Raw genomic sequence first — 13,791 nt, forward strand, 5'->3', positions numbered from 1 at the left:
ACCTGGCACCCAGCTAACACCACCCGCCAGGCGAACCATACTTTCTTACCTTAGCCATTAATTTACAATATTTGATTAATCATAAGAGTATCTAAATAATCTAACAACTAAATTACAAACAATTAACATCTCGAAATATTATACTAAAATTGTAGCCCAAATCCCACACTAGATCATGGAGCATCTAAGAGAATTGCAACAAACATCATATGAATAAATAATAAAGACTCTTTTGGCAGCCTCCACAAACAATGCGGCTGCTCACCTCAATAACTGAACCAACTCTTGCAAACTCGTAAGCTACTAGCTCTGTTTTTACCAATAGTATCTGCATAGACACGCAGATAAGGAGTGAGCTATACGTAAATATAACCAAGTAAGATTCTCGATCCGCCACTCTAAATACCTCTGGAACAAGTGTTAGAAAATACAAACACACAACGAGCACAGAAATAATATGCACAGAAATTCTTTCACCATATAATTACTTTATAAGGTCCAAACAATTATTCAACAACAATACTATATATATCTCAACACAATCTACATTAATGACTTGTCATTAACGGAAGTGTAGGAAATTAACCACACCCCAACGAGTCCACGGCGGCATACACAATGCCCCAAATCTGACACACACAATGCCCCAAATCTACGCATACACAATGCCCCCAAATATATCAAGAATCATACACAATGCTCTGGTGATGTACAAAGGCACACACAATGCCCCTGGCTCGCAGCCGTATCAAACTCAACACCATGGCTCACGACCGTATCAAAGTATCAAACTCAACATCATGGCTCACAGCCGTATCACGCCATCAAACAACTTATAGTTTTTTTTTGTATTTTTCATAAAATAATATATTTGCGGCTAGTCTAAGAACACCGATTCTGCCAAGGGCACGCTTGTCCCAACACATGGACCAGGCAGAGAAAACACACTTTTCAAAACGGGTTTTAGAATAGCAAGCATCAAAGCTTAAAGTTTCACTTACCTCGCTAATGGGAAGTTCCCCAACCTTGCAACGTCTAGAACACCAACCAATCTACTTCCAATGGCCTCAATCTATCAAAAATATTGAATAACGCATCCTAATTAGTGTAGGCGAATTATTTTGATAATCTTAGAACGAGTAAAAATCAAAGTCAACATACAGTCCAATCTATATAAATATATAAAGGAGGGACTTGGCAAAGTGACGTAGCATCTCTTAAAAATTATCATTCATATTTATCTTTTTTCATAAATTTTTGCCTTTTCCCTTTATTAAGTCTCTATTAAAATTCTAAAAAGTCATTTTTAAAAGTCATCTTAATTGAAAAGACACTTTTAAAAGTCATCTTAACTACTACATGTCTCATCTTCTTATCCCTCATCCTTCCACGCCAGAGGTCCAGGGCTTCTTTTTCATTAACGTCTCCTTCTCTTTTCTTCTTTTTTCATTTGCTAGATCTAAATCTCTCTCTTCTCTTCTCTCTCCCAACTACCCAAGGTTAATCCCTTCTTCTTGGTTTCAAGATTTGTTTATTCACCTTTATATTTTGTTGGTATTTTATCTAGCTTTCTATTTACTAATGGTTAAGACATGATATTATTTGCAGACCGTTTTGACATAAACTTATGTTTGTTCTCTTTTATCTTTGCTGCTATTTTATCTCTCTTTATAGTTAGTAATGGTTAACTCTTGATATTATTTGCAGATTATTTGTACAGAAATTTATCTCAAATTTTGTTCTCACTTTTATCGAATTTTCCTCATAATAGTCCTTTAAGTTTATCCGGAGCGATGAGCCTTGCAACAATATTCTCTCTTTCATCTTCCTTTCTTTTGATATATTTTATCCAGTAAATTTTAATTTATATATACCTTATGAAAGCAGCAACATGGTTAAATGTTGATATTATTTGCAGATTATTTGGACAGAAGTTTATCTACGTTTTGCTCCTTAGATGACTTGGAACATGAGCAAGTAATTGGCTTAATCCAAACATTTGACTTTTATTGCATTTTATTCTAGAATTGACTTTTCATTTTTTATTGCCGATAGGGTTTATGAATTGCAATTACTTTTATTACATGTTCTTTGTGAATGAATGAAATTTTCCTTTGATTGCCTATTTACGTAGATTCTTTATTTCTTCTTGATTTTCTCATCCTCTTTAATTTTTAGGATTAGTTTATTCTCTTTCCAATTTTAATACGGTAGTAAGAACGCGCAGGTAAATTACTAATCACCATGCTTACTATCCTTACAAAGGCAGAGGTGTGAATTATCTTCTTAATTCATATGGCTTCATCCTGTTAATGTGGAACTCCTCCTTTTTGGTGTGTTAATACTCTTTACGGATCCAATTTATCTTTTCTTTCTTTTTTTTTAATCTTTCTACCTTTTTTTGCTTTATGTTATTTATAAAATTAAAAATAAAAGTAGTCATTATTAAAAACACCAACAGTCTTATTGAAGAAGACTAGACGGTAGTCAAAACATAGCCAAGCCCAGAACCAACTGAAAAGTTTTTGTCAAACGAAACCAAATTGTTGTGCTTTTAATATGTCCTTTACAAGCTTCTTACGGTCATTCAGAATATGAATTATTCCATCAACAAATTGAGACGTGAAGTTACACGTTAGAGTTGATGTCATGAAACAATCAAAATTGATCTCATCGTACAAGAACTCAACAAACTAATCTCTTTTTTCTACAGTTTTGCTCTACTCATGAAGAGAGGAGTGCTATTAAGTATCACTTATTCAGTATGAGAGCTAAGTGAAGAAAAAGGGTATGTAGAGGTTAAACACCAAATTCAATAAGTTGGTTTAGAACAATCAAATCATTTACTGAAAATGGCTTGAATTATCAGCTTTGTTTGGGTTCTCTTCTTCCTTCTTTTAAATTAAAGTGGTGAACATTTTATTTGGTCTAAGAGTAAGTGAGGTGGAATACAACAAATGATATTATCCTTTTTCTCATTTTTGTCATAAATATTTTAATAGAATTTAATGTTTACTCAACGTTGAGATTAATATACCAATGAGGACAATAAATAATAGTGAAGATAATAAAGAATTGTAGTAATAAGGACAAGTCATATATAGCATTGAGTCCTCTCCCTTAAGAAGATAAATGCTTACTAATGTGTAACGTTGAATCATTGTCTAGACTGGTTCAGGCAAATTATTTTTACTTCAGGCATTTTTTTTTCGATAAGAAGAATTGATTTCTCAATGACTATTGAACTTCCTGTTTTTCTGCTCCTCTCTATGGAACTTATGGTTAAGAAAGAACATCACTGGACATAGCGAAAGAAACTGATTTCATCCCTTTAAGATTTCAAGTTTATGGATTTGGGATTCTAATCCTTTTAAGTTACTGGGTTTTAAGTTAATTATTTGTGCATAACTAATAAATTTTTAAAAGAAAAATACAAGATTTAAACAAAAGCTAATGGGTTCGGCTGAAGTCATAGCCTGCTCTGTGGCTCCGCCCCTATTCATATTGAATGATCGAAACTTAACTGTACATCTAATCAGGAGAGGAAGTTACTGCAGAATGTTGTATTATACAATGACTGACTGTTGAAAAGTTGCCACACCCACAAAGATAAAATATGTTCATAGTTATATATCCATAGAGTTTGTTTTCTTGCTTTCTTCTCATAAAGTGTTTGTATTCTTACATATGTATGAAACTATGTTTTATTAAATTTGTGGAACTTTTAGTACAATTAAACCAATAAGTTACATGTATGTGTATGAATATCCATTTGAATGTAAAGATGTATTGCGTAACTGGATCAACGGTAAGATTGTCTCTGTATGACATATAGGTCACGAGTTCAAGCCATGAAAGTAGCCATTAATATTTGCATTCGGGTAGGTTGTCTATAACATACCCCTCGGATGCGGTCTTTCCCTGGACCCTGCGTGAATACGAGATACTTTGTACATTGAGCTCTTTTTTTAAAAAAAAAAATCTTCCAACTTACAATTTGAATGGAGAGGATATATGTAATTGGATTCTCCCGGTGATCTCATTCTTTCACGGGAATACTTTTGTTTATCTTAATATATTTGTTAATAAAATTTTAATATTGATGCACTCTAACTGGAAGTATCCTGTACATTTTGTTAATTTTTTACAAAACCTGAAAATATATTACGTATCAATAGATTATTATTTACTCTTCTAGATATTGTTGGAGGAAATATATATTAGAGAAATTTTTCAAAAATGGCCTAATCGGAGCAAAGTGGGATTTAGGGCTTCTACGTCTTTCTCTTTTACTTTGAGAAATGATGGACTCTGTAATTTGCGTTGAAATAGTGCAATTGCTATGAACGAATAGCCTATTCTTTGATGTTTTTACCTTGATTGTTTATTTATATTCTTGAAATTAAGATAATATCATAAAAATATAAAAATATTAATTACATAAAAAAATAAATTTTTTGTTGATTTTTTTTTAATATTTAAAAAGTGACATTTTCTCAATTTTTATTTAGTGTTTTAAAATTCATGTTCTCTCTCATTTGGATATTGTCTTAATTAATTAAACAATATTATTTTCATATGTCAAGAAAGATATTGCACTATAATTTCAACCTTCATTGATAAGGTTTTTGGAAAGAGTATAATGTACGTTGTGGAGTTGAAGGTTCTATACAATCATACGAATAAAAATAAAAAAAGCTACGCAGGAGGATATAAGAGTATAGCAATTAACCTTGAGAATGCAATTATATCAAGAACAACATGTGACATTATCATTGAAAAATATAGATTAATTTATTATTATAAAAATATAACAACACTGAAATTATTTGATAATATTATATATAATTTTTAACGATCGCGCGAAGCGCAGGCATAGTCACTAGTTAATAAATAATTGTACGCAAACATAGACCAACAGTAGTACTTCAAAAAGTACCGAAACTGTAGTAGCTTCAGAAAACTATACCGTGATTTATACCACATAATTATTTCACTTCATTATTATCATCATTACTTGCAATCGTTACACCATGATTGAAAATTATATTTTATGTACTAAATAATAAAAATCCAATACTGTAGCTTCTTAAGTAGGTTCAATTCCCCCCAACAGTGTACTAAAATCCTCGTTTCCACAATTCCATTTCATGTGCATCCTTTAAAAAGCTAATAATAATGAATCATCATTCTTGTCTCTTACTTTTAAAGGAATAATAGAAAACTATGTTCTATTTCACCGAAATTGCATTCCAGTAACTTTCAATGCTACTAATCATTGATATATTACTATGCCATCATTATTATTATTATAAGAATATAATTCATAACCCCACTATTTTACTCATCAATATAAAATACATTGACAAGTGAGGGTTGCTCAGTTGGTAAAGCACCTCTACCTACGACTCTTAAGTTCTGGATTCGAGTCACGCTGAAGGAAAAGTATGAAAACACTGTAGATCCTCCTAATTTGGGAGGAAAAAAATAAAAAAATAAAATACACTATTGTGGGGACTTAGATATAGTACCTGGATACTTGAGTTTTCCCACAAAATATTTCAGCACGAAGTTAGGCTCAAATTCCCACTACAAATGTGCCGTCAAAGTTGTCTCCACAATATTCTCTCAGGGATTTAGTGTTCTTTTTTACTAGAACTAATTAGTATTAGAATCCGCGCGATTCGCAAATAGTTAAAAAAAATATATTAGCATAATAATATTGCTATAATTATTTGCTCATTTGAATTCTATGAAAGTATGGTAAATGTATTACATCAATACAGACATATGGTCAAGGATACTGAATTTAAAAGGGAATCATCTCTAACTCAAAAACTTCTAATCTTGTATTTTAAGAGTAGAGCTGACTAAAGTGTGAAACCGTGCCTTGATTACTTTCTATTAAGATAATCATTTAATTACACAAATTAGAAACTTGAAGATGGGAGTGTGACATAAATACAATAGTTTTTCTTTTAAGGAGATAATTATCTTGGTAATGATGAAGAGCAGCCAAATACCGATTGGACCTTGATCATGGAGGCAATTCTGTTCACATGAATAATGAGCAAATCAAACAAACAAACAATAAATACTACTACGCCTTAGTCCCAAAAAGTACTAGAAAATTAAAGGATTATATAATTTGTTAAAGTTCGGGAATAACCATATAACACCCTTCATATATATATATATATATATATATATATATATATATATATATATATATATGAGAGACGAACCACAGTATCAATGTAGGATGTTCAACCATTAAACCACCATAGGTGTTTGACAGAACAAATCAGACTATGTAATTTATGATAAAGCACCACAATAAATCTTTTGTATCATTATAATTAACATAAAATGCACCACTTCTCTATTATTTCGCCTTAGACATGAAATCTATGTTTACTGCAACTCTGGAAGTGGGCATTTCATGCTAATTTAACCCAGAGTAAAATTTATGTTTGTGAGACGTGAAATGGTTTCTTCTTGTGAAGACGAATCTCCTAGAATTAGTGGAAACTCAAATCATTTTTAAGGTTAAAATTCACATTTTCTTTAATTTTTCACATAAAAATTTTCGAAAAAAGACAATGGTTGTGCACGCAAATCAAGGACACTAAACAGAGCTATTCGAGGTCTTGAAACACATAAATAAATGCTAAAACTCAAAATGACCTATCGGGTCATCACTGTCTACAAGCTTATCTAAAGTATATGTTAATTTGGGATAGAAAATAAAGACTAAGAACTTCCCCTTATGCCATTTGCTAGAGATTAACGTTCTCATCTTCAAATTGAAGGTTCCTTGCTATAATGAAGTGTCAAAGATTTTAATTATAAGTGAAATTAAAATTATTAAAATATGGAACTTCTAATACTGTCTATAAATCTTGGCAAAAAAAAAAACTCTACTTTGTAATAGTAAATGCGTTTTAAAGTGATTGTATGTAGCGATTGGCTTCATGTTGTTCTTTTTTTTCTTTGCCATAATTATCTTTTACATATGTAAGCCTAGTAAAATGTACCTGAGATTCTAGTGAACCAACTCTTCTAAGTAACATTTTGCTTTGTGGATAATTTCTAAGTATTTTTCATATGCATTCTATATATTGTGCTGGTGCATTATAATAATTTAATTGATGGTTGGTGAAGTTGGTATTTCAATGTATTTTGCTATCTGATGCAATTCTTCTGTAACGCACATCATTCCTGATTCCCAACTAATTTAGACTCCTTACTTTATTGCAGATTTTGTTTACTACCAATCTCAGACTCCATCCTCAGGTGCTCATTTAAACAGGAAACTAATTCAGCTTTTAATTATCTTGATAAATCTATGTAATTTTTTTATATCTAAATGTAAAAAGAAAAGTGTTTATTTGGAGATTATAACATAACACATATTGTACTACATTTATAATTGGGTATAGGTGGACTTGGCTTCCTATAACTGTTTGGTATATATATCTTCATCAGTTATGAAACGGTATTGGCATTGAGATTATCATAGGAATATGTACTAATGAAGAATGAAAGTATGTTATTTTGCCTATCATCCGACATTTAGTTAAAGCAGACTGCAAATATTAGGATGTTTCCACCCATCATATTTACATTTATTTCTTACTAATTAAAATGGTTCCACATTCTATTATTTGACTGATGCAAAGATAACACTACCTTGTTTACTGCAGAATATTTGTACAAACGATGAAAGACACTTTTATAAGGGCGCCTTTAATAGAACTATACACGTTGCTGCTGGAGGAGCTAGAGCAAGCCTTTCAGATTTACCTCCATCTAAACTACATGGAGTATCTTCAGGGATTATCGACATGTTCATCTGATTCAAACAATGTACATCACAATAGGACTTCAATATCTCATACATAAGGTTACACTTTAGGAATCTTTTTCCCATTTTACTATATCGGGAATGTTTGGCTTAGAGGCTGGAATATCGATTCATGTTTTTCATTTTATTGGACTTCAATATCTTATACATAAAATATATATCAGAAGTTTGAAGCCTCACAAACACAAGTAGATGCAGAAATCTTAACTAAGACATTTATTCAGCACTTGATTCATTCATTTAACTCACATATAACATCCATAAGTTCCTTCTCATCATTCTTTGATGATATAATAACATAAACATTCACATGCGATATTTCAAAAATATCCAGTAGCTCTTCTAATATAAAATAAAGTTCACATTACAAAGAGTGAACTAATTTAAGATATTAAATCATAATTCTAAATGGTAGAAAGTAAATTAAAATACAAATAAAACTACTTCTCCTTCATACCAAAGTACTTGCTAATGCAATTGTACGAATAATGTCATTTTATATGAAACCATTCATGGATTTTTCTCCTGTATAATCACTCTTTTAATCTGTTACTTGAAAATTGTGCAAGATCATCATCAAACCTCTATCATCAACCTCGAAGGCATCTCATTATCAGCCATTGAATCCTACAAAGAAAAAATAAATTATCAGAACCATATTGTAGATGAGAAGCTATACATGCAAAGTTTGAATTATTCACCATGAAAGTTGTATCTGCATCAGTGACTTGTTCACAATTGAAATCAGGGTCATATTAAGAAAATAATAACATAAATAATTTAAACTTAATAATCGATTATATAAAATCAAAGGGAAAAATGGTATATTATGAAGTATTTGAGTAACGATCAATCACATACAGTGAATGTATCTGCTTGTGGATAATGACTATATTGTTGTATAAGGTTATCGGCCTCACTGATCTTAACAACATGATAAACTTCCGCATGCACTTTAACTTTAAACATGGTCTTTTTGTCAAGAATATCATACAACTCCACTAGATAAGAACACTCATCAACAACACCAGAATTTTAATACCTGATTAGTGTTAGAAGTGCTAAAATACAAGAAGAAATAAAATAAAAAGTACATCTACTAAACCGTCCCTTAAATCATTAGCCTACTTTTCATTCTGGTAGAGTGCATTATGTCGTTTTATCTCATTTGTTGTCACGACCCAAAAACCTAACATGTCGTGATGACGCCTATCGTGGAACTAGGCAAGCCGACTCATTCCAAAACAAACCGATATTTTCATTTCAAGGATAATTTTAAGGTTATTTAGTGTAAAAATCTTCGTAAAGGAATTCAAATCAAAATAAAAATGCGGAAAAGAAAAGCCTGACATCGGGGTGTCACTAGTCATGAGCATCTACTACAATTTGCCTAACAATATCAAGACTAACTCAGCCTGAAAAATAACTAAATACAACTAAAGGAAGATAAGAGAGAGAAGAGCAGGGCTGCGATCGCCAGGCAGCTACCTTGCTATCCCCGGGAAAATCTGTAACCGGAATAGTTAACAGCCGCTACCGTATCCAAATACGCTTGAATCTACACACAAGGTACAGGAAGTAACGTAAGTAGGCCAACTTAGTAAGTAATAACAATAAATAAAGACTGAGCAGTAATGACGAGCAATAAAGCATATAAAGCATATAAAGTTCATATCATGAAATCTCAGTAAAACACAACATGCTTTTAAAATTCAGTGTTTGAATCAAATCATCTTGTTTAAACCCAGTTCCAGTAAAATTATTTAAAGATATTTTTCAACAGTTTTCAAATAGAGGCTCAATGCAAAGGTGAGCAAAAATGATAAAATTATAAATAGCCCCTCGGGCAAAACATCACTCATATACATCCCCTCGGGCAAACCTCACAGTCACTCATGCCTCTCGGGCATACCTCACAGTCACTCATGCCACTCGGGTATACCTCACAATCACTCGTGCCACTCGGGCATACCTCACAATCACTCGTGCCTCCCAGTCACTCAGCACTCGGCACTTGGAACTCGCACTCAGTATGTACCTGCACTCATTGGGGGTGTGTACAGACTCCGGAGGGGCTCCTTCAGCCCAAGTGTTATATCAAGCCAAATCATGGCATAAATCACTCAGGCTCTCGACCTATATCAAACATGTTGCGGCGCGCAGCCCGATCCCATAAATATCCTCACAAATCAGGCCATCGACCTCACTCAGTCATAAACCTCTTAAGCCACTCGGACTCTCAGTAAAAACAGGGTGCTCAACCCAAAACAACATTTATATGCATCAAAACAGAGTAATAAAACCGAATTATGCAGTAAACATGTATAACCATGACTGAGTATAGATTTTCAATCGAAAACAGTGAGAGGATAGTAAGAAAAAAAGGCCCCTAAAGGTCCAAATAGCACTGGCACAAGGCCCAAACATGGCATTCCGCCCAATTTACAGATACTCATTTCTAAAACTCATAAGTATCATATAGTTTCAACAAAATATGCAACTTTACAGCTGTTACGGGATAGACTAAGTCACAAATCCCCAACTGTGCACGCCCATACGACCGTCACCTAGCATGTGCGTCACCTCAAAATAGTAAATGATGTGAAATCCGCGGTTCATACCCTCAGGACTAGATTTACAATCGTTACTTACCTCAAACCGGTCAAATCTCTACCCCGCAATGCTATTGCCTCTCGTCTCGGCCTCCAAATGCTCCAAATCTATTCACAATAAGTACAATACCATCAATATATGCTAATGGAATAAAATCCACAAGAAAAACTATCAAATTAGACCAAAATCCTGAAATCGGCTCAAACCCGGGCCCCGGCGGGCCCACGTCTCGAAATCCGACAAAATTTATAAAACTAGAAAGCCCATTCACTCACAAGTCCAACTGTACCAGTTTTACTTAAATCTGACTTCGACTCGACATTCAAATCCCACAAATTCATTTTATAAAGTTTCTACAATTTTCACCTCAAAGTACTAATGAGATGATAAAATCATTGATATATTCATATATATTAACCAAATTCGTCTTGAAAAACCCACGAAAAATTGCCACAAACCGAGCTCCCTAGGTCCAAAATGTGAAATAATACCCTAAACCCTGTTTATATAGTGCACCTCTGATCTCCCACTTCGCGGTCCGCGCCCCGGGCCTCGCGGTCGAGAAACAAGGGTGCGATCCGCGAAGTTCTTGGGACTGCACTGCCAGGATTTAGTATTTTGGCCATAACCTTCTCTACAGATGTCCAAATGATGACTTCCTTACCTTTCTAGAAACTAGACATAAAGAGATACAACTTTCATTTTTGAATCATCTCACAATTCCTTGTAGATCAAAAGATATAGGCTTCCGAAGTCGGACCAGCGGATCTGCAGAACTTCCAAGCGTGGCCGCGAAATTCTGCCGCGGACCGCGGTCCGCAAAATTCTGCTGCGGTCCGCGAAATTCTGCCGCGGTCCGCGAAATTCTGCTGCGGTCCGCGAAATTTAAACCACCAGAACCATACGTGAGTTCCGGAAATGCCCGAGGCCCCTGGGACCTCAAACAAATACACCAACCAATCCTAAAACACCATAAGAACTTAGTCGAACCTTCGAATCACTCAAAACAACATCAAAATACTAAATTACCCTCGGATTCAAGCATAAGAATTTCTAAACTTTCGAATTCGAGAACCGATGCCGAAACCAACCAAACCACGTCCGAATGACCTCAAATTTTGTACACACGTCATAAATGACACTACAAACCTACTCCAACTTTAGGAATTCCATTCCGACCCCGATATCAAAATTTCCAATGCCGAGCGAAATCGCCAAATTTTCACCTTTCACAAATTCAAGCCTAATTTCACTACGGACCTCCAAATCACATTCCGGACGCACTCCCAAGTCCAAAATCACCTAACGAAGCTAACAGAATCATAAAAATTCAAATCCAAGCTCATTTACACATAGGTCAACATCCAGTTGACTTTTCCAGCTTAAACTTCTAAATAGGAGACTAAGTGTCTCATTCCACTCTGAAACCAATCCGGACCCGAACCAACTAACCTGGTATAATATAATACAACTGAATAGCACATAAAGAAGCATAAATGGAGGAAACGGGACTATAACTCCCGAAACGACCGGTCGGGTCGTTACATTTGTCTACATGCGATTGTTGCTGCCAAAAAATGGGCAAAGGGAATGGTATAAAAAAATGATAGAGCTCTTCCTTTTGAGTGATATAACAAATGGTCAGTTCCAATAAATATAAGGGTGTATTGGAGGTTCGAGTTAAATTTTACTATAATTTTGCAAATATACCATATTTACCTTGATTGGAAAAATATACTAACAATTAAAATAAATAAAAAACATACCTCTATTGAAATTCATTTAACTCATTAGAAGACTTCCCAATGAGCTTTGTTGCTTCGCGATCCCTAAGTAACAAAGATATAAAGCCACTTCGATCCATTACTTGCACTTGAAGCTTGTACCTGAAAGACACGTTTAGAATAAAAAATTTAAACTTAAGTTTTATTTAATTTTTTAAGTAAATAGAGAAGCTTATCAAACCTATGAGTGGCAGAACTATCAAGGCGGTCACATTTCTTACAGTGAAATTTACTTCCAATTTTATCAACCTTCTTCGAGCATCTCTTGCACCCCAAATATGACCATTCTCTTTCAAGTTGCAGGTTCACTACGGTCGCAACAATCCAAATTTGTCCTTCCTGAAAAAGAAGAATTAAAGTTATAGCAATGTATTTAGCAAATTTGATTGTTGGAATATCAATGTAAATGCCAAGGAGCATAAGTTGTGAAAACTCCATTATATTCCGTTAAAAGATGATATCCAAAACTGTAACGACCCGGCCAGTCGTTTCGGGAGTTATAGCCTCGTTTCTCACATTTATGCTTCTTTATGTGTTATTCAGTTGTATTATGTTATACCGGGTTAGTTGGTTCAGATCCGGATTGGTTTCGGAGTGGAATGAGACACTTAGTCTCCTATTTAGAAGTTTAAGTTGGAAACGTCAACCGGATATTGACCTATGTGTAAACGATCTCGAATTTGAATTTGTATGATTCTGTTAGCTCCGTTAGGTAATTTTAGACTTAGGAGTGCGTCCGAAATGTGATTTGGAGGTCCGTAGTGGAATTAGGCTTAAATTGGCGAAAGTTAGAAATTTGGCGATTTCGGTTGGCAATGAAAAATTTGATATTGGGATCAGAATAGATATCCAGAAGTTGGAGTAGGTTCGTAGTGTCATTTGTGACGTGTGTGCAAAATTTGATGTCATTCGGATGTGGTTTGGTTGGTTTCGGTATCGGTTGTCGAATTTGGAAGGTTAGAACTTCTTAAGCTTGAATCCGAGGGTAATTTGGTGATTTGATGTTGTTTTGAGTGATTCAAAGGTTGGACTAAGTTTGTATGTTGATATATGACTTGTCGGTATTTTTGGTTGAGGTCCCGAGGGCCTCGGGGTGATTCCGGGTGGTTAACGGATTGTTTGAAGTTGGAAAATGCAGCTGGGGCTGCTGCTACTGATATTTCCGCACCTGCGGAGGGGGAGCCGCATGTGCGAGGTCGCTAGTGCACGTGGGAGTTCTCGGATGCGAAGTGTTACGCGCAGGTGCGCAAGCGCAGGTGCGAAAGGTTGGCCGCAAATGCGGAACCTGGGATCCTAAGTGAGTTCCTCACCTGCGATGTAAATACCGCAGGTGCGACATCGCAGAAGCGGAAAAAGAGGCCTCAAGTGCGATAGTGCTGGGCAGAAAACCTCCAGCTCGTGGTTTTTTCTTTCATTTTCAATTTTGGACTTGAGGAACTCGGGAGAGGGGCGATTTTTTGAAGGTTTTCAAGGAGCAACGTTGGGGTAAGTGATTCTAACCCATAAAGGTATAAATTTCGTTAATCT

This window comes from Nicotiana tabacum, chromosome 2, assembly GCF_000715075.1.
Source record: "Nicotiana tabacum cultivar K326 chromosome 2, ASM71507v2, whole genome shotgun sequence".
Lineage (NCBI taxonomy): Eukaryota > Viridiplantae > Streptophyta > Magnoliopsida > Solanales > Solanaceae > Nicotiana > Nicotiana tabacum.